This window comes from Manis pentadactyla, chromosome 2 (genome assembly GCF_030020395.1).
Source record: "Manis pentadactyla isolate mManPen7 chromosome 2, mManPen7.hap1, whole genome shotgun sequence".
Lineage (NCBI taxonomy): Eukaryota > Metazoa > Chordata > Mammalia > Pholidota > Manidae > Manis > Manis pentadactyla.
In genome coordinates, this window is record NC_080020.1 from 5,775,467 (window position 1) to 5,797,879 (window position 22,413).

The 22,413-nt window shown below is 41.5% G+C and overlaps 1 protein-coding gene and 1 long non-coding RNA gene across 7 annotated transcripts in view; one reads left to right on the plus strand and one right to left on the minus strand.

Annotated features, from left to right (window-relative positions):
- The window catches only part of STARD13 (StAR related lipid transfer domain containing 13), a 329,780-nt gene that overhangs the window by 220,727 nt on the left and 86,640 nt on the right, over window positions 1-22,413 (plus strand). Inside the window, exon 1 of one of the 6 annotated variants that reach the window (XM_036904999.2) lies at window positions 17,380-18,017. The exons of 3 other annotated variants lie outside the window; for them this stretch is intronic. The gene's annotated coding sequence lies outside the window, so the exon portion shown is untranslated. Of the gene's footprint in view, window positions 1-17,379; window positions 18,018-22,413 lie in introns of those variants that run through there. 2 more of the 6 variants (XM_036905000.2, XM_057489676.1) reach the window with 2 other exon arrangements.
- LOC118922347 (uncharacterized) lies at window positions 9,741-21,354 on the minus strand. The gene is made up of 3 exons (XR_005028737.2): window positions 20,335-21,354; window positions 12,173-12,467; window positions 9,741-9,997 (listed from the first exon to the last, which is right to left on the minus strand). It is a non-coding gene; the product is annotated as an uncharacterized LOC118922347 (long non-coding RNA).

Consider the following 22,413-nt stretch of genomic DNA (forward strand, 5'->3'; position numbering starts at 1 on the left):
CTTTTACCAAAGACATTCTATGCTTGTATGAGTCATAAGTGAAGGAATTAGGTAGGTCCAGAGAGTGATTTATCTTAAAAGAATGGAAGAACGCAAGTAACATTTAACCTCTAAGAATAAGCTGTTTGGAGATGGACAAGCCGTTTGGTGCAAGTGCTACTTCAGCCGTGTGGTTTTCTAAATTTGTAATCAAATATTGCCATTAGTCATAGAAAGTTAAAAGGGCGGATAAGATTAAACTGTAGATCTAAACATTCGAAAATACAAATTATCTCGGCAAAATGAGGCTAGAGGGCAGACACATCCTAATACAAAGGGATTTTTATTTTAATTAAGGAAAAGATTTGGAGAAGAACACAGGGCAGTATCTTACGAATTAATAAAAGGGTGTCAAAGATTCTCATGCTTGATGAAATGAAAATGCTAAGTGTTTAATACCTCGAAACGCAGGACACAGTGATACGTCACACATCCAAAATTCCATGATGTGCTGGCGTCAACTGTATAGAAAAGCTTGTAAGCCAAGTAGCGTGGATGTTATGCACCAAGTCCCTTGGGCTTTGTCAGACAGCGGCACCTCAGATCCCTCCAACTTGGCTTATTTACCCTCACTATTTTACAAACAATTCTAACGAGTTTAGTCTTCAGGACTTTAAAGGGTTAAAATCTAGCAATTAGAAGGAGAAGTGGGACTGTGGATATCAGATAGCAGATAGAAGTGGTGGCTGAGTCATCGACCACAATACACATGAAGAAAACATTTGTGAAAAGCCAGTCTGGTTCAAATGCCCCACACCGCTTTCTGAGATAAGGGTATTCTCACTCCTCATATATTCCCGATATTTGACATATATATTTAATATATTTTTTATGTATATTCTTAATGTACATTTGTTAAATAAATTAACATTTTGATACCAAGGGGATCATAATACTATATCTGATATTTGTATTGTTGATCCTTCATGATGAAGAAAACATTAAATTATATACGCTATTTTGTTTTAAAAGAAAGAAAAATATGTAACCACTTAACAAATACTGCCGTCCAAAAATTCCTTTAATTTTTTAAAGTTTAAAAGCACTGCTGTTAAGTTCTTAGATACCCATGCACAAACCTCAGTTATCCTGAAATACCTCATTTCCAAAAAGTTCAGCTTTTACTCTCATTTGTTCCTGAGAATGAGATGACTTAAATGACTATCTGACCAGGTAATCAAAATTTAGATGAATTATATCACTACACAAAGTGGAGAAGGTCTGGTTATATTCAGAAGAATAGTTTTGAGAGAAATGTTTAGGGGCAGTGATGTGTGTGTGTGTGTGTGTGTGTGTGTGTGTGTGTGTGTGTGTGTGTGTGTGTTTCTGTCAATGTTTTTATTGTTTTCTGAAGAAATGCTTATTTAAACAGGCCTGACCATAAAAGGGAAGATATAGTGGTCATTAGCACTATTTATAAAATATTCTAACATAACCCTCCTGCTAGGCTTGTGGGGGGAGTGTAGTCCCTTTTTGAGGTCAGACATGGTCCCATGACATGCTTTGGCTGATGAAAGGCAGGCGAAGTGACCTGGGTCACTTCCAGATAGAAGCTTTAAAAGGCAGTGTGTGACTTCAGTGTTCCCTTCCTGCTGCTGTGGTGATTGTTGAGATGAAGTTTCCAGTAGCCCATGTTCCCTGAGGGACTAAGATGAACCAAAACCATAGTCAATGCTTAGTGGACTCACAGTCAGGTAGGAAGTACACTTGTGTTAAACTGCTGAAATTTGGGGGTTTGTTACTGAAGCATAACTTAGCCCATCCTGACTAATACAGAGCTGACTATAAAGATACAGAATATTCTCCAAATCAAAGACCAGAAAATAAGCATAGCCAGGGTTCCTGGGAACTGAAATGAAGACCTAGAAAGATCAGAGCTGTTATCTCCATGTCATGGCTGCGTGATGTTTCCAATCTTTGCTTTTCTCTACAAGTGTTGGTTACTTTCAGTCAATGAGTCGAGCAATTTCCTTTGCTTCCTCACCCTAGATATTATCAAATAATAACTATCTTTTCTCCCTACCATGGACTCTAACTGTGTTCTAGGTCACCCACTTTAGTTTTCCCAGGGCAGGAATATGATTGATTCAACCAAAGCTATGTTATGACCTCTTGAGTTAGGCATCCTCTCCTACTTTGCAAGTCTGTGGTTTGAAATTTTAGGAAATTCCTAAACCTAGAAAAAGTAATAGTTAGCATTTAGTGACCATTTAATATGTACCAGGCACTATTCTAAGTGTTTACACATGGTCTTATTTACTTTTTCAGCAACCATATGACATATGGATTATCATCATTCTCATTTTACAGATGTGTAAACTGAGGTACAGAGAAGCACTAAGTAGCTTGCTCAGGGTACACTACCTGGAGAAATCGAGGCAGGAATTGACAACAGGCAGTGTGGCCCCAGAGCCCACATTTTTAACTACTACATGTAGCCTTAAGGTTTTTTTAAGTATATTTGTTCTGTACAGCTAGAAATGTGTTACACATGAGCTTTTAAAATGTATCCAGGTTGTTTTAGTTTTATTTTATGACAGCAATGTAAAAACACTATGTTTGAAGAACCAAGGTTAAAACTAGGTATTAACCTCACAGTGTATTTTCTGAACTGCTGTCCTCAGATAACTCTTAACATTTTTCTCCAGACTCTCAGAATTGCCAATAATTGCTGGGTAATCTAGGACAAGTTGGATGACTTCCACCTAAATTTTTTTTAGATCTTAACTAAATTAATCTGTGGTGTGTTTTCAGAAACGGACTTCTGTAGTAATCCCAAAATAGAAAATAGATTCCTAACCCCTTTTTCCCTTTGAAAGTCATTGTATCTGCCAATCATTTAATTTATCAGGGCTTCACAGACCGGTGATCAACACAAAATTAATTCAGTCTTAAGAGCAGCCAACCTGGGAATATTAAGAACTATAGCAGTTAGACTCAGGGCCGTGTTCCTTCAGATTCCCGATGCATTCTCTCTGTGGTGTTACTGTTCCTCATTTCCAAAGCGGAATTTTGAACATTTTGCTGGCTGCTAAAAATTTGAAATGGCTGGGAATTTTTAGGGCTTTGCCATTAAAATATGATATGGGTAGCACATATACACATCTTTTTCTTTCTTCATCCCTAACATACAGAACTAACAAAGAAAAGAAAAATAGAAACCAAATAGAAATGGACATTGGACATAAATGTGCTGTAGGGAAAGACAGCCAGAGGTACTTCTGGAAGTGTTCTGTACCTGCTATTATCATATATTACCCTTGTTTATAAATGCTCATGTTTTTTTAAGCCAAACATAATTTGTCATTAATGTAATTTATAGCAGGAATTAATTCAAAAGAACATATTGAATACCTTCTAACATCAAACACATACTAGATGATGCAAGAAAATAAAAGATGAATGAAACTCATCTCCTAAGGAGCTCACAGTTTAGTGCGAGGATATCCCCACATGTAGATAAATAGGGGTGAGTACTCTAGGATGGGATCAAATAAAGTACATGAGGACGTAGAGGCAGGGCCAGGTTTGTGGGCAGGCAAACCTGCAGTTCTGCGACAGGGTCCCACACAAAGGTTGATGATGATATTATTCAGGCTTAAGAAGGAAGGAAATTCTGACACGTGCTACAACATGGCTAAACCTTGAAGATGTTGTACTTAGGGAAACAATCAGATGCAAATGGACAAATACTGTGTGACTACCCTTAGATGAGGTCCCCAGAGTGGTCAGACTCGTGGAGAGAGGAAATAGACAGGTGGCCGTCCCAAGGGCTGGAGGAGGGGGAAGTGGGGAGTTGTTCAATGGGGACCGAGTTTCAGTTTGGGAGGATGAGAAAGTCCTGGAGATGGTGGTGGTGATGTTTGCACAAAGTGAATGTATTGAATGCTGCTGAAATGTATACTTAAAAATGCTTAAAATGGTAAATTTTCTGTTATGTGTGTGTTTTCCCACAATTAATTTTTTAAAAGTGATGATGGCTGCTTTCTTTCCAGTCGCATATGCTATTGAATTGCTCTCCCAAGGCCTAAATGAATGGTGGGAGGGGAAGGGCCTACTGTTTTAATGCTTGTGAAGATTGTTTCCCTCTAACGCCTCCCCCGATAGTCATATACATTTTTTTTTTGTCTATTCTTGCATTCTCTATAAGGACTTCTTATTCTATGTTCATTTTTCTGCTAATGTAAAAGTGCTATACTTTAATCCCTGTTGTTAATAGTCGAAAAGATGAATGGCGGGGTGGCCTATTGGAATCGGAAACTGGATAACCTTCAGTCATGTTTTCTAAAGATATCATGTATTAAATACATTACTTTATAAGCACCGTCTTCTCCCTTATAGCTAATACTCATTGTCTATAATCAGCTAATACTCAGCGTCTAGAGCCAACTAATACTCAATGTCTAGTACCTAAGATAATAAATAATTACAGATATTTCCCCCAAGTTTTCAGATGGATATGTTTCTGAGGAAAATCATTCTCTTATTACTTTTTAGCCATTAAGTTTGCTCCATCACCTGGTTTTCATGTGTGTTCATCGGTTATATGATTCATTCATTCATTTGGTTTATGTTCGAGTGACTGTGATGGACTAGGCCTGTTCTCCACTAAAGACAGATCAGTGTGCAAAACAGGAAAATAGCCCTTCCTCATGGAGTTTTGATTCAGAGGAGAGCTGAACAGTAAACTAAGTAAGTGAGCAAATAGTATGTTAGAAGGTGAAATGTGCTCTGGAGGAAAAATTAAAGCAGGGACAGAGGTCTGGTTATAACTTTTGATAAGGTGTCCCAGGACGATGACTTAGAAGTGGTTCCTCTGGCCATCGGTGTTCCAGTCTCGAAACCTGCAGCTGTAATTTCCATACTGGACCCTTCCCCTGCCTCTCTGTTCTGCACTCACACCCTTGAATTATGATGGACTGTGTGGTGGTCATCTCCCTCCACGCCACAGGCTTCTTTTAGTTATTCTATATCTAGCCCCTAGCATCTTATGTAGTTTTCTGTGTACAATGGACGTGATAAACACATGTCTGTTAGATCCCCAAAATAAGAGAAGGAACAACATACTCCGTTTATTTCCAATGCCCTTACTTTTGGAACCACTCAAGTCCCAATGTAAGAAATTGTCTTGCATGTGTTCTCAGTGTTGTCACTGCCATATGTTCAGCACAACCGAGGGTAGAATGATGTGACGTCCTATGTATTTATCACAAAGTGTTGTTCTCTTTGTAATATTGAAATCCCAAAGCCAACTTTCAAGAATATAGAAATTGCTATCTGCTGTCTGCTTTTCACAGACAACTAAATGAGAGATGAGTGAATATGTTATAATAATGTCATCCGGAATTTATGTAGTGCCCCTGCTGTGTTAAGATCTTTGCAGCATTTCTTGCAATATTCTGTTTAGCAGGGAGGATAAACAGGTTGCTGCAAGTCAGACAAGTGAAGGGAAGCTGAGACATTGCGGAAGAATAGCGTGAGCTTTGGAATTACACGCTTGGGAGCAAGATCTTGATTTCAATACAGAGCTTGCGACTTTTGTGTAGCCATTGACACCACTTCAATATGAGTTTCAGTTTCCCCAGCTGTAAAATGGGGATGAAATGAGATTTTTTTGTGTGTGGGTAATATAATGTGCTCTAAGCTTTGCCGTGAAGTAGATGCTTCATAACTATTCCTCTCTCTAGTCATTCTCTTTGGAAATAATCACTTCCTTGATTTACCTGCCCTTGCCAGGCTGAGAGAGCTTCCTGAAGAAAAGAACCAGGCCTTATTTATCTTTGACCCCAGCATAGTTCCTGTGTTGGGAATGCAGTAAAGCTGCATTTTTAAAATAAAAGACTGTTAAGCTTAATTTGGGAGCGATTTTTAACGCAGGTGTTTCTTATTTCGGGCTCGGCGGCATTCTCCCCAGCAGGGGTTGCAATGTCCTCTCTCGCTCCCACTCTCTTTTGGAGGTTTCTCCTTGAATCTTTCCGTTTTTGGAAGAGCCATCTGGTGACAGCCCCATCACCCAGCACAGCCACGAGTGGGGAAGCCCCGATGGGCAGGTTCTCCTTGGCTTGGACGGCTCTGTGGCCTCCTGCCCCTCTCAAATATCATCGTGCCCTCACAGCAGCCACACTGGCTTCTTGCCCAGAAAATAAACGGCCCCTTTCTCCCCACTGCTCAGCCTGACAACTGGCATATTTTGCAGGAAAAGGCTGGATGGAGAACGTTTTAAAGAGGCCAAGCAATGGAGGCAAGAGGTAGGGGACTGAAGTCATGTGAGTGGGAATGTGTCCAGTCCCCCCTCCACTTCCCAAGTGGTATGTCGCCACTCAATTTGCTCATGTCACCAAAAACAACGAGCTGGGGAGATGGGAAGTGTCTTTACCAGCCATAGTCCTCACCCAGAGAAGCTGTCTGGTCCATCTCTGTGCTTGAAATGGCCTGCGCTCAAATACTGTAGGGAAATGATTCTCTATCTTCCTTTGAAGACACCTAGAAAGCAAGATTTCTCTATTTCCTAGTCTTTCATCCCCATAGATCTCCCATCATGTCTAACCTATGAAGCAGCCACATCTCCCATGTCCAACAATGCTATGGTCAAAAGAACAGTATCATGAGGTTTGGTATAAAAAAAAAATCTTGATATACTACAGAGTGAATGTTTAGAGGTTACCTAGAGAACACCATGTAGATGGTTGGCTAAGGGTTAGAATAGAAGGTGAACCATTACTGGTTGGGCTTTGTTTTGTCTTGCAGAAGTAAAACCAGAATTAGCCTTGTGGGGTTCACATGGGCTAGGAAGAACAGAAGCTGGGCTTCAAGCATGGGAACATTAGCCTAGAAATATGTCTGCTGAATGAAACACTTGGTCTTTTTAAAGGAGAGTCGAGTGAAAGCAACATCCCACCCATCAGAGGCCAGCCTGGCTCAGCTCTCGGTGCCCAGTTCTTTCCAGAATACACCTGAATTCCCTGACACACTCACTTCTGGGAAATACTTTTCCTTGTTCTCTAAACATATTCCTTCCCAAGAAGCAATGGTGTATGTGTCTTAAGGGGAAAAACTACAGTTAGAATCTAATGCTTCCAAAGGATTTAAGTGAGGTGTAGTTTCTCTGGAAACTAGGCTCTTGCTGGTTGTCATACACATTTTTCATATGACGTTAGTAGTGCCTGAATCTCCTGGCAATATATAGTCAGTTATTTTAAAGCACATCCTAGTTGTTTGATGAACTCATGCAGTACACAGCACTGGGAATGTTTTCTGTTCTCCCATCACGAGAGGTGTGTGTGTGTGTGTGTGTGTGTGTGTGAGGTGATGGAAAAGACAATCTGGGATTTATTAAAAGCTAAGGTTTTTCATAAGTTCTGAAGTCACTGGAGGTTGGAGCTAGCTGGGGGCAGTCGCCACTCGGAGCTCATGTTCCTATGTCAGATTACTGGGAGCACTGCAGTAAAGCAGCTAATCTTTTGCAGCCAGTGCTGTTTGCCTGTGCTGATAAGTGTGATTAACAACTTTAAAAGTCTAATACATTAGCAAATGCCTTATAGCTGCCAGGAATGCTCATAGCCACCCACGCTTCACAGCAAAATGAAAAACAAGTTCAGGAGCCTAGGATTCCTGAACTTTCTAGATAAGTGTGCCTCCAAGTTTGGTTTTGAAGTTGGTTTCAATGAAGCCATGGAGAGCTCTTGTGAGAAGGCCGTCAGATATGAACCAAAAAAATGCGCAATGTGCTCTTGCATTGAGAGGTTGTAAAGAGATGATGTCCATTATGGTTTCAGAATCGACTTCAGATCTGCTTTTTTCCTGAAATTTCAGAGTGAACTTTAAAAGAGATACCAGATTTTTTTAGAAGTTTGCGTCATCCAATATTTGAGAGTAACTCTGAGTAAAAGTCGAAGCTCTGGGCTGCATACACATTGGATGAGGCAATGAGCGGTGACATCATCTTCAAAAACAGTGGGAGAAATTCAGTTTAGCAAGTGATCAGCGTGGGTTGACCAGGCTTTGTTCTTGGAAAAGGCAGCTTCTTTGTTGATGTCCATTAGCATCATCATTAAAGCGGCCTCTGTGCTGAGTGTTATACAAAGGAGTTGTGCATTTCTCTGCCCAGAATTAAAGACAACACTGTTGAAAATTTCAGCCAGTTTTAGAGTCGATGATCAAGGTTTATAGATCAAGGGCTGGTAGGCAATAGCGGTGAAAGGGAAATAGAAGCCTAAAATAGTGTTGACAGTTCTGAAGAGTAGAATGCCAGCTTCCAGGAGGCAAATCTATTCTTGTAGAATTGTCAGGAGCATGGTGTGTGGAACTGGCATCTCCCCAACAGGTAGTTTACCCTTTCTCCCTGCTGTTGACTTTCTCTGGTCTGTAGCTGCCGAATGCCAGGACCTCACACACCTTCCCTCCCACGAGAGAGCCAGACCAGGTTCCATTGCCTGGTCACACAAACCCCAGCCAGCCGTCCAGAGCATCTGATGCGCAGGGAAGATGTGGATATGATGGAGATTCTTTTTTCTTTGTTTCCATCACTTATAACCTTCTGAGCTTGTTCTGAACACATTTCTTCTACCACAAGATTTTGTTTTTTCTGTTTTTAATACAACTTCCCGATGCAGGGTTGCCATTTTTGCTGACAAGACTTTTACTCTAATTTCTCTCTCTCTCTCCCCCTCTCTCTCTCTCTCAGTTATAGAAGCTAGAAGTTTATAACTTTTGGAATTTTACAAATACTGAAATAGAAATCCCCTATGTACTGTGGAACATCCACATAGGTAAGGCAGTGCTGACATTTTCAAACTGTACCAAATGTGGAATTAAGTTCTTATCGTTTGCATTCCACGTACAGCCATCATTGCTTCTCTGGCTCCGTTTCAGACCCTCATGCTGTAGATGTGCTGTCAGATTTCTCTTAGGGAATCTTTTTGGATAAAAAAGCTTACAGACTCAGGGTCCATGACCCAAAGATCCGAGCCAATTACCTTGATTTGCTTCTAAAGAAGAATTTGACAGAGAGGGGAGGTAGGTCGCCTTAATCTAAAAACAACAGCTTCACAAACTCCATTTGCAACACTTACAGCAAAGAGAACATTTGTAATTTTATAATGAAAGGTAACATTTTTCTCCAGAAAAAGGAAGGCGATTAATTAAGGTAGGAGCTGTGTGATAGATTGCTAGTCCTGTTCAGGACTGAATGTTACGTGCTAGGAAAGGGATTTGTGCAGTTTGCTTGAAGAGCACCCTATAAACGTGGGTTTGGATTTCAACATTACCTTGGGTGTCTGCTCCTGAGATTGCGGTGGAGGCTTGCATAGTGTCCTGAGACCCTGAAAACTACTAATTGCAAGTTGAGGATGGGCTCCCTGGCGCTGGGACCGCGGGAAGTCGCAGCCCTCGCCCTGTGCGTCTGCCGCCTGCCCTTCCCAGTCTGCGGGAGCCCCACACACCAGCACCTGTGGCCTCGTGCTGACGCTCGGAGTGCACGTGCGCCCACGTGCCTCAGCATCCCGTCTGACACGCTCCCATTTCCACCGCCATAAAGCAGAGCGACGCAACAGTAGAAGGTGATATTTATTTTCTGCTTCAAGTGGGGAAGAAAAGAGGCAGGCACATTCCAAACACCTGTGTGCAGGCTAAAGGGACAGTCTGTCCCCTGCAGCTGGTAGAGGCATTGAATTCTACTCAGTTTTTTCTTTCATGAGTTTCGGTGCTCACTCGTTCATCTGTCTGGTCTACCATATTGCCCAGGATGTTAAAGTACTGGAGAGGAACAGAAGGGACAGATCTCTCGGATTCAGGTGGACAGGGGGCACCCAGGAAGGCACAGGGGTGTTCGTGGCTCCATTTTGGAGCTACTTCATTGGTCTGGCTTCCCTGGTACAAGGTTTTTCATCAGATAGTCACCTGGGTTCCACTGGGTTAAGCTAGTAGCTTCCTTATTCGTTCATCTGAAGATCTCTAGGACCTGTAAGTGAACAAGATAAGTCTTTGAATAATGCATGTAATAAGACTTTATATGAGAAGAACTATCTAATGGGTGTGCAACATGGATATATATGTACATATATATGTATGTATTTTGTACATACAAAATATGTGTATGTATCTATATACACACACATATAAAAAGGTTGTGTGTGTGTGTGTGTGTGTGTGTGTATAAACTTGGAAGATAGACACTAAACTGTTAATAGAATTACCTCTAGGGAGAGAAGTAGAATTAGGGATTGGGAACAAAAATGGACTTCTGTTTTAATTTTTACCATGAGCAATATTTGGTGTAATTAAAATATATTTTTTTAACATTTTAAAGGTTATTCTTAGTAGTTATTAAAAAGTGGTCGATGTTTCTGGACTTCACCTTGTGAAGATAACAAAACAATTTATTAAAAACGAATGAATCCCACAGGAGAGGAACTTTATTTTCATATTTATAATTATATTAATCGCAAAATGCAAAGAATGTCTTTAGGGGTATATAGAAAAATACGTTTCTAATTCCTTTTTGCCAAGAAATCAGTGAATTTCTGAGAATCCAATAACTAAACCCGATGTGACCAAAAGAAACTCTTTGTCCTTGGGCTCTGTGGTCAAAAGCAAACTTTGGAACTTTTGCTGATCTTCTTAAATGTCCTGTGGGCTCTATGCCCCATGCTGTGGCTTTTTTTTTCTTTTTTTTGGTATCATTAATATACGGTTACATGAGCAACATTATGGTTACTAGACTCCCCCCATTAGCAAGTCCCCACTACAAACCCCATTACAGTCACTGTCCGTCACCCACGCTCTTTATTAATGAACTAAAATAGTCCTATTAACCATGCATAACTTTTAGATTCTATTTGCTAATAATGGCAGTCAAAGGAGAAAGTGTGAAGCAAAAGAAGGTCAGCTACTCTCCCCAAAACCTCACAACCAAGTCGTTTTGATAACCAAATGTAGGTGCAAGTTCTATCAAATGTATAGACGTTCATTAACAAGCAAACCCAGAGCCCCACACATGAATGGATTCACGTCACCTGTGCGGAGGCCCGAAGAAGTCCCAGCTCTTTGCTTTCTCTTTAGGTGCTTCCACCACAGCCTTACATAAAAAAGTCAGGAGAGCACTACGCTGACGGACAGTGACTGCAGTGGGGTATGTGGTGGGGACTTGATGAGGGGGGGAATCTAGCAACCACAGTGTTGCTCATGTGATTGTATATTAATGATACAAAAAAAAAAATTAGGTGAGACTTGAGTCAAACACCCAGATTCCAGATTCATTCATCCTCGTAGCCACACCAGGCAAACAGACCCCTCAAGAAATCATAGCTAAGTGAACTAAAATGATTGATATGAACTAAAATGATAAAAAAAAACATTGGTCATGCACAACCCTTACATTCTTTTTCATAGAAAATGGCTGCTGGAGAAGTTTTGAAGCAGAAGAGGGTCAGCTGCTCTCTCCAATCTTACAACCAAGTCCTACTGATAACACATCTAGGAACATTTAGGAATTTAGACTGGGAATTATCACCAGAGATACGTGTGAAGTCCTTACCAGATGTTTACACTGTAGCACTTTGAACCCATCATATTTCCTGAATTCTACCAAACACACTAATTAACAGTGATGATTTTCACCAGTTGAAACCCATTTCTGGCACTTGGAGTGCTTACTGGTGACTGGATGGACAGATGGTGCCAGTAAGGCCTATGTCAGCAGATTCTTAAGTTCTGGCTCGCTCTACAGTACCAGCTAGACTGTCTTAGGCTTTGAATGCTTCGTTCGATGCTAGCAGCACCTGGATTATAGCTCAGCCTAAGGAACACACGCATAACACTGCACCATGCATGCTCAAGGATTTTAAAGTACATTACAGGGGAACGTGGCAGTTAGCTCTTCTTGAAGAGAATTCTGTTTCTCGAACTGCCATTAATCAGATTCAACCCTTTCCATGTAGCTGTGATCACCTAAACTTTAAGATTCTATCTATGGAATAATAAATAACATGTATTGAATGTTTATGCCAGGCCCTCTTCGCAGCATTTTACATTGATTAACCCACTGACTCCTCCCAACAATCCCAAGATGGTACTGTTGGTATCCATTTCACAATGAGAGATCTCAAGGAATTCATCCAAGTTCACGCAGCTGTACCTGCCAGAGTCAAGATGAGAAGCCAGACATTTGGGACATGAAGCGCCATGTCTTTGCGGCACTTGAGAGAGAATGCGCCCTTCTCCGTGAAGCCATGCTGCCCTCACCCACTGTGAAATGCCGCTCTTAATTCGCTCTTGCACAGGTTCTGTGTACCAAGCAATTGCCTACATGCTGTTGCGTGGGAGCATCTCTTCCCTTGATGAGCGTCCTCCTCTGTGGAGTCCTCATTTCTGCAGCGTATTCTCCTCTCTGCAGAGCTGATGAGGAACATTTAATAGTCAGGCCTGGCTCTCTGCAAAAAAAAAGAAAACAAAATCCCTAAGGAGCTATACCCATCGCCTCCAGGATACCTCCTATGGTGCCCTTTCAAGCAATGTATGGCTGCTGTAGACCCCCTTTAGACCCCCAGGGCCTGCTGTTGAAGTTCCAAAGCCCTTCTGTAAGGCTGGACTTCACTTCTTGTCTGTGGTTACTGAAGATGTCCTCTAACTAAGGAGAAAGGGACTGATGATTGGAACGTCAGTCCCTGGCTAACGGATCGGAAGACCGAGGACCAGCAGGTCAGTCCCCGTTACGGCTGTGCTTGGCTTGTGAACTGGCACTACACTTACACCTGGGCATGGATGTTGCTTGTGATGCGTACCTGATTTCTCTTACCCAGAATTTGATAAAAATGGGCCACTTCAGATGCCATGCCATTTGCTTTGCCGTCTGGTATAATCCTTAAAATGTACTTTTGTTCCATGGATGGTGTTCCTTTTCAAGTACTGACTTTCCCAGGCACATGGGTATTGTGACCATGTGAACATGTTTCATTTGGACATGAAAGTGAGCAGGGCTGGGTCAGGTCAGTTTTGGGCACCTTTAAGTTGGTGCTTGTGGGCAAAGCCTCCACATATATTTGCATAGGCTGTAGTCTGCACAACTTTTGATTGGCCTTATTCTGGGGAAGACAGGTGTCAATCTGGATGAGAATCCAGATCCTGGGGTTCCCTGCCCAGTGCTTATTCCAGTCCCCAGTTATTTCCTTCCTTTGCTGTGAATTTACTCCCTGCCTGTGTCTTCTCTTCTGCACATACTCCTTAACCACTGGCAACCTGTCTGTCACCAGTACTCAACAAGTGTAGCTGCACATATTTAAATGGCTGCATAGTATTTCATAATATGACTGTAGCATAATTGTAAGTTCCCTTTTGGTGGACATTTAGGTCGTTTTCTATCTTTTGCAACTACAAATAATGTAAAATTTCAAAATAGTGCTGAAATAAAAATGTGCGTATGTTTGTACATCTATCTGCAGATATCTCCAGCAAGGTCCTCAAGGTGGTGTCTTCTTGGACTCACCTCCCCTGACCCCTGTTACACCCGTGCAGTTGCCTCTTGTACCCTTCCTTTATTTACCCTCATCCTTCAAGTTTAAGCCTTCGTGACCTCGTATTAAAATTATTGTAGTAGCCTCCTAAGTGGGTCAGTACTGTCTCCTTTATAATCCATGGTAAACGTGGTTTCCAGACTTTACTGCTCAGATTATGTCGCACGTGGGCTCAGAAACCTCTAAGGGTTCTCGTTTGCCGACTGAACTCAGCAATACCTCCCCACCCCGCTGCCGGCATTCCAGGCCGCGCCGCGGGTGCTTCCGCCGGTCTCGTGCTCTGTGACTCTCCGGCATGCTCCCCAAGCTTCAGCAGAACTAGATGCACTGCTGTTGCCCAGCTTGCCCGGTCTCTGGTCTCCCTCTGTGCCCGGAACCCCTTCTCTCCTCTGCAGATGTCCTTCTCTTCCAAGCACCCTTCCTCATCTCTGTCTTTGCGAATCCCTCCCAAACGTGAATGCTACCGCCCTAGTCACGCTGTGTGGATTCACCCATTCCCGTTTCCCAAACTAGATGGACTCCCCCTTGAGCCCCAGGTGTGCTCTTCCTGCTCCTGCTGCCCTCCGATGCTGTTACCGACCGCAGTCATCGGTGCCACGGTAAGGCGGTGGCTGGAGAGCTGGGAGGCCGCCTCCTCTGTGGTGTCTGGCAGAATGCCTTGCACAGTACAGCAGTCAGAAAGCTTCTCTTAGATTAGATCTTTGCAGTTGGTAAATTCTCTTACTCTTATTGGTATAATCCTCCAGCTTAGGGGAAAGAGGCCACACACCTGGGGCCTTTATGGAACTGGGTGAGCTTTCCAACTTAGTCAGGACCACAGAAATGCACTGGTGATGGGGCGGCCCACAGGGTAGGCACAGGGACCCATCTCATCCGCCTTCCCTTCACCTCGGGTCCACAGCTGCCCCAGACACATGGAATAGGGGTACCACTAGATTTGGAAAGCTGACTTCTTGGCAAGCAAGGACTCCCCATTTAGGAAGAATTTACCCTAACAATCCATGTACTTTCATTACAGGATGTTTGCAGACGATCTGGGCCTTGACTCACCCTCATTGTCAGCGGGATGGCTTCTCACGGGAGGAAGTAGGGACTGCGGGAGTCGGGGGTGTAGACAGCTGGGTCAGATCAGGGTCCCTGAACAAAATCTCCTTCCTCTCCAGTGACCCAGAAAGCCTCTGTCCCTCCTAATGCCGACCTCACGTTTGGGGAGACTGCGCGGACACACATTCTTTTTTTTTTTGTAGATAATTATTTTTTATTGAAGGGTAGTTGACACACAGTATTACATTACATTAGTTTCAGGTGTACAACATAGTGATTCAACATTTATATACATGACAATTCTAGGTACCAGCTATCACCATACCAAGCTGTTACAATATCTTGACTATATTCATTACATCCCGGTTACTTATTATTTTACCATTGGAAGTGTATACTTTTTTTTTTTTTTTGTGAGGGCATCTCTCATATTTATTGATCAAATGGTTGTTAACAACAATAAAATTCTGTATAGGGGAGTCAATGCTCAATGCACAATCATTAATCCATCCCAAGCCTAATTTTCGTCAGTCTCCAATCTTCTGAAGCATAACAAACAAGTTCTTACATGTAGAACAAATTCTTACATAGTGAATAAGTTACATAGTGAACAGTACAAGGGCAGTCATCACAGAAACCTTCGGTTTTGCTCATGCATTATGAACTATAAACAGTCAGTTCAAATATGAATACTCATTTGATTTTTATACTTGATTTATATGTGAATCCCACATTTCTCCCTTATTATTATTATTATTATTATTTTTAATAAAGTGCTGAAGTGGTAGGTAGATGCAAGATAAAGGTAGAAAACATAGTTTAGTGTTGTAAGAGGGCAAATGTAGATGATCAGGTGTGTGCCTGTAGACTATGTGTTAATCCAAGCTAGACCAGGGCAATAAAACATCCACGTATGCAGAAGATTTCTCTCAGAACGGGGGGGTGAGGTTCTAAGCCTCACCTCTGTTGATCCCCAATTTCTCACCTGATGGCCCCCCTGCGACTGTGCCTGTCTTAGGTTGTTCCTCCCTTGAGGAATCTTACCCGTCTCTGGCTAACCAGTCATCTTCCGGGGCCATACAGGGAAATGTGAAGTTGGTAAGTGAGAGAGAAGCCTTATTGTTTGAAATGGTTAGCTTTTTATTTCTTTGCATATTTATGCACTGTAGCTTCTATGCCCAGCATTTGTCTTGAGGTTCTTTACCATTTGGAAGAATTATGATACTCGGTAAATTTGATATGAGGCACGAATTCTATTTAAGGGTTGTAATTAGGAAGGAAGAAGAAAAGCTATAGAAGTAGCAGGTGGAAGAAAACATGGGAAGATTGATTATTTCTTTGACATATCTTCTTGTAGAGTAACTTCAGCATGTAAAGGTTTTAAGCTACTACTTAAATTGCGCACACACATTAACATAATAGGAGTATAGTTACATAACCAAAGCATACCTGTAATTACCAGCCATCTCCAGTGAAACCAAGAAAACCAGTTAGGCACCTTAGGCATTTGTAAAAACTTATCTATGATATGGTGGTTATCGTCCAACTGAACTCGAACAGTCTGAGAGAAATCAGACAAATTAAAACAGCCCATTCCTGGGGAATGTTCACACCCCTTATGTTCTTTTAACAGTAAATAGTCTGTAGTTGTAAGATTTTGGAGCGCTACAATTTGCACTTCTCCTAATTCTTGGTTGAGTTCCAACAGTATAGATCCAGTCAAATTTGTTGTTTTACTGTATGCACAGGCCAGCTTAGATATCTACTTCCTCATTCCCATGGCAAGTCCAGGAGCTGGTGGGATGAGTGCATCTACACCTGTAGCAGTGCGGGGGACACACATTCTTAACCTTGAGGTACCTGGTCTTCCAGTTTGAAGCTCAGGCTTCTCGCAGTCATCTACACTCCCGGAGTTCTCATCTAGCTCAGTCTCTCCCTGCTCACTTATTCAACGACCTCCGATTGTGTTTGTCCCTCCCCTTAGGGGCCTCCCAACCTACAGCAGGCGACAGTTCCAGGCCTCTGTGAGAATGTGGAAGGGGAACCGAGGTTTCCGACTTTTACCCCTCAACCACTCTCTGACCTGTGCTTACTGCACATTCTCACTTAGAATCCCGATATCCACAACGTGAGTGATCACTACCGTCAGCACGCACTTCATACCCTGCACATTATTCCCACAATCCTTTTATTATTAGCGCTCTTTATCACAGGCTGTGGCATTTAGGTTGGTACCATCCTTTGCCAGATTAAATATTCATACTTAGGCATATTCTCTCTATTGTTGAACAATACAAACTGAAAAATAACGAAGTGTTTTATCATGTTCATTTAATCCTGCCATCACCTGCGAGGTCTCCAGAGCCTACTCTGTGCCTTTCATGTTCAAAGACACTGTCCAAGAAGCAAAGCTGAGACTTGAATCCAGACCTTGTGACCCTGGATCCCAGTATAGTCTTCATATCCTTAGCCATATATCTCACATGTGCTGCTTGTTCTAAATGGCAGCCCCTCCGCCTGGTAAGGTTTGGTCGCTGTTGACTGTGCAGCACCTGGAAGCCTAGAAACACATCCTTTGTCCCACTGATTTACAGAGCAGCCCAGTGTGGCATGTTCACCTGTTAGAGCAAGTTTCTCTCATCTAGAACCTGAAATGCATATCATGCATTCTCTCGATTCAACAAGTTATCAAAAGTATAAAGTCTAGCAAATCCTGTCCTTTGTGTAATGTCCTCTGGATATGAATGACACCTTGTTTTAGGATAGACACGATTTTGTAACATACTATTTTGGCATTTTCTCCTTAGAACCGTTTGTTGCAAAATGTAAAAAAGTTTTTCCATGGATGTGCATGTGTGTGAGTGCACACACGTGTGAGTTTCAGTCCTGGGCATCTTCTTTTGAGTCTCATTAGGCATGGAAAAATGTGAGCCTGGTTTAAAACTCTTTCTCCCATCCTGTGAAGCTTCCGTCTAACTTAAAATGGAATTTGTTCTATAACATACATGCTTGGCGCAGGTGTGGGGGGGCCCTAGGAGAGGATCGCCCCTCTTGGTTTATGAAAGACTGGCAGCTTTTTCCTCTACTATGTGCCGTAACTGCAGAGCCAGATTTAAAAGAGAGGATTTGTAGGAAATCCAGCTGTGAGTTTTCGTTTTTTTCCTCTTAGAGCCGGAGGCGGGGCCACGGCCAACCTCAGAGCAGGCACACCATTGATCAGGCTAGAATGATGTGGAACAGTCTCACAGACAACAGCTAAGCACAGAGGAAATATTAGCTGGCAGAGATAACGAAGAGGAAACGCTCTGTGACGGATGCACCATCTGTCAGTTTCAGCAGAGCAATTTTCAAGAAAGCAGAAAATGAAATGAAGAGCGTGGTTTTGTTTCAAAGGTACAGCCCAGCCTAAGGACATTTTTAAACACAGTAAGTTGCTATTGCATAGAAAAGGAGGTCCTGGTGGTGGTCTAGACAACAGAGAACTTCCTATTTGCTCTGTGAGTTTGGTTATTGATATATAAGGTTTTCTTTGTGGTGTATTTGATATTTAGAAGGACATTCTTTTAAAAGAACTTGAAGGCGTGCCTCTCATTCTGATTATTCACTTTAAAAATATTTGAAAGTTACAGTAAGATTTATTTTACTTTTATTTAACCTTGGAGAATTGCTTTTGTCTCAGACTATAGATATTGATAGAGGACTTTTTTATTTTTTTGAACCATGGGCACAATTATTTGTATCTTTCCTCAAAGTCAATTTAGTGAGAAAGTGCCCATCTCTCAGATTTTAGAGACTGGTGGAAAGTGCTGTCTATTGCATGTTTGATTCCATGGCATTGGTTATATGCATATCCATGAATATGACCTAGACTTCTGCATGCCTTCCAGATAATGTTACTGGGTTGCCATAGTTTTTAAAGGAAACTGCTTCTGGGTCTTCTTTTTAATCAATTTTTCTCCAAAAGCCTTTAACCCTTTTCCAGAGCATAAGCTACCATATAAAAGGATCCTGCTATTTATGTTTAATACATTTTCAAATGTATTCGTTTTAAAGCAAAGTTGGACTTAGGCTGTATGATGCCGTATGTTACATCTAAGTGGTTTGCATTTGATGTCATATGTTGAATGTTTTATGAGGCCCGGATTTGTCTAATTCCAAAGTGATCTCAGGCAGTAATTTGGGATGATCAGCTTATATAGTAATGCCAAAAAAGTTTTCAGGGGTACCACAGGAGCCCCTCTATCGGAAAAAAGAAATTCTCTTGCAATTTACACAAGGCAAAAAGGGACTTATTTTGGCCTCGGCATCATCGGCTGGCTGTCTAGTCCAACCCAGAAGTGGAAGCACTGCCTGTAAACTCGCAAATGCAGAAACCGCTCAGAGTTATGGCCCAATATGGATGTCAGAACTTTGTAGCATGTGTGGGAAAATGGCCGCAGTCCAACGTCTGGAATCATTTATCTTCTGGGAAGGTCTGGAAGACAACTGTTCTATGCATTTTACAGAAATCCTTGCTGATTGATTTCATTTACATAGAGCGAGTGCAGCGGCTGATGGTGGGGACAACTGCAGGGTTGGGGGGAGAAGTATTGATCTATTTCTGCTTTTTCCAGCACCCCGGTCTCATTAGTGCCCTTGGCACCTTTGAATGAGATTGTGCAAAGTATGGTTTCTATGGGGCCCTGTTCACACGTTTCATAATAAATGCCACATTGATGTCTTTTCTTATTGGGGGAGTCATAACCGAAAGTTGAAGGTTTCGTCTTACTGTTTTTTCAGTAGCTGAACCTGTTTCCCATAGTCTAGATTTGAAGAATGAGAAGAAGAAAATCTCAGTAGACAGAGTTCCCCTGGGACCCAGGGCAGCTTCTGCAGGCGTTTAGAGATGTGCACAGGGTATTCTCTGTGGAGTTCTGGAACATACTCGGCTTGGTGGATATGCTTGTCTGTGTGGAGGATATCAGCTGTGCTGCGTGAGCTGAACTCACATGTGCTGACATATGCTGACATGGGACAGGTTCGCACCCACACGTGGGTTTCTAATATTATGTGAAAGAATATTTGCCAGTTTCTGACAGTACCCACGTCAGACCTCATGAAGACATCTTGAATTACCACAAGGACCGAAGTAATAGTCCAAACCTTGGATTTCAGCCACTGCCCTTATGCTGCCTAACTTGGTGACCTTGAGGAACATAACTAACCTTTTAATCAGTCTATTTTGGTCTTTAAAATGTCTCCTAGAAACATCTCACATGTCAGTGCAAAATTTATAATGTGTCCATTAGCTTTTTGTATGAATGTCATTTATGAATCACCTCCATTTCCTTATCTTATATGGTAATACTTTTGTTAACAGAAGCCAACTCAAAGGTACCTGCACTGGTCTTTTTCTCTCTGTGGATTATCCTTTGATTTTTCTCATCACAGTTTCTGGCATTGCAAAAATACTAGTCATTTCTTCAAACAGGTTGAAGCTTTAGAAGCTGAGATAAAACTGGTGCAATACTCCTTTGATTTAGTATAGCTGAATATATACAAGTTTTTAAAGTCCTAAAGTAAGGAAAACAGCACAAATTAAAATACATCTTACATTTGATGTATATGCATATATCATATTTAAATAAAGATGTGCTTATGTATGTGCTTATCTTCATATAAGATATATATATAGAGAGAGAGAATCTTTCCAAAATATTCCAATAAAAGCAACAGTATATAAAACATTTAAAGTAATAGGCACCTTTAGTGTGTCTTCATTTTAATCCATTTCATCTTAAGTGAAAAATATCATAGCAGATTAATATAATGCAAAGGACACCAGAAGTCAGACCTGCCTGTCTCAGCTGCCATTTTACCACCGTGTTCCACACAAAACCTTCCCCGTGGGCACCATTCACTGAAGTGTGAGGCATGGGCTGCCCTGGGAGCCACCCCACTCAGCTCTGAGACCTTGGACAAGTCCCTTGACCCCACTGACTCATAGGTCCTCTGATGCAACTTGGGAATAAGAATGTACACCATATCACACAAGTTTGTTGAGAGGGTCAAATGATGTGAGAGTACACATCACAATGTTTGAGCTCTGTAAGGTCACTAACTGCTTCCTGGAATATTCCTTTCTTAGCAAATCCTGCCCATCCTTCAAAAGGTCCTCTTAACACTTTCCTGAGCTCCTCAAAGGTGTGCCCTCTCCTTCTTCTGAACCCCTCGTCTAGCACTCTTCCTCCAGTGAGTCAGTGGCTTCTTGAGTCCTGGTCCCCTTACTGTGAACTTCTAATAAAGCTCTTACCTTATTCTACTTCGTTCCTTATTAACATCTCTCTCTGCCTCTGTCAGCTCCTCAAAGACAGGGAAGGCGCCCTGTTTCTCTACTTGCCTGGTGCTTACCATGGTGTCTCATTACTGGCCAGGGTTCAAGAACTGTTTGTTGAATGAATGAACAAGTCAGTCTTTCCATAGCTTTCTGAAAATTTTATCTTGTTTGTGATATACTATAGTCACACAACTTTTGGGACAGAATCCAGGTACCCATTTGTGTGTCAGAAATAATTGGACTATTACAGTAATAGCATATAGACCATATAAAAAAATAGAAAGTGAGATTTTAACAACAGAAATTGCCAGTAAATAAACAGTTAACCTACTAGTCATATCTGAGTCCTACTAATTACACTTAGCTAACTAAAAATTTAAACTGTCAATCAACTGTATCTCTGGAGAGATTCTTGAATGATGCGTAGCTACATGTGTTTTAAAAATAAAATCTAGCCATTCTATTGAAAAGAAGCTTGGCAATATAAAATCTAGCCATTCTATTGAAAAGAAGTTTGGCAATATTTATCAAGACTTCTTAATCCAGTAATTTCCCTTCTAGGAAATTAGCCTAAGGAAATAGTAAAGAAAAAACAAAACTAAACAGAGGTTTCTGAAGAAAGATGTTTAATATGACATTATTCATAAATAAAATGAAAAATGGCAAATAAGTGACCAGCATTATTTTAATAATGAGAATAAAGTTATTAATAATCTAAAGGTTGCCTGATGGATTACATACTAATTGTATTCACCTACAGCCCACCTCTTTTTTTTTTAATTGAAGTATTATTGATACACAGTCTTATATTGGTTTCAGATATTCTGGGCTGCCTCTTTTAGATACTTTGCTTAGAACCAAGGATATACTTGAAGCAAACATGTTCAGCAACTTTTTACCAAGCATCTAATTTTACTACTATCCTTTTTCTAATTTAGAAAATGTTGGAATTAAGATAACCTTTGAGGCCAAAGTTTGAAAACTCTCTGAAGGAACAGTACTCTTAGCATCAGAAGAGGCCCCAAAGGCCTATCTCACCCATTTTCATTTAAAAAAATCACTGAGAGACAGAAATCTAACTGGTTTAACTTTTCTCCTGAACTGAGGTTTAAAAACAGTTTAAAAAGGGAAAACTTGAGTCTCCTTGTTAAGTGGTTATGAAGAAAAGTATGTAAATTGTGGACTCTTTTTATGATCCCTTATTTAATCCCTTTTTACATGGAACAACTGGCAGAGGCAAAACCATTTTATGGAAGTTATATCAGGACAAACCGCAGGAATACTGGAAGTCACCTCCGTTCATGTCAGGGTCACGTGGACAGGTGGCCACTGAGCTGAGTTGGAAGCGCCACTCTCTGTGTTACAGTCTCACAGATAAATGGGTCAGGGGCCTCACCACAGAAACAGACCATCCATCACCTACCTCTTTGTCCAAGAGGGGAGCTCTCTTTTTTCAGGTCTTAGAACAAGACTCGGAATGCGTTCGCACTCATAGCGCCACCCCCT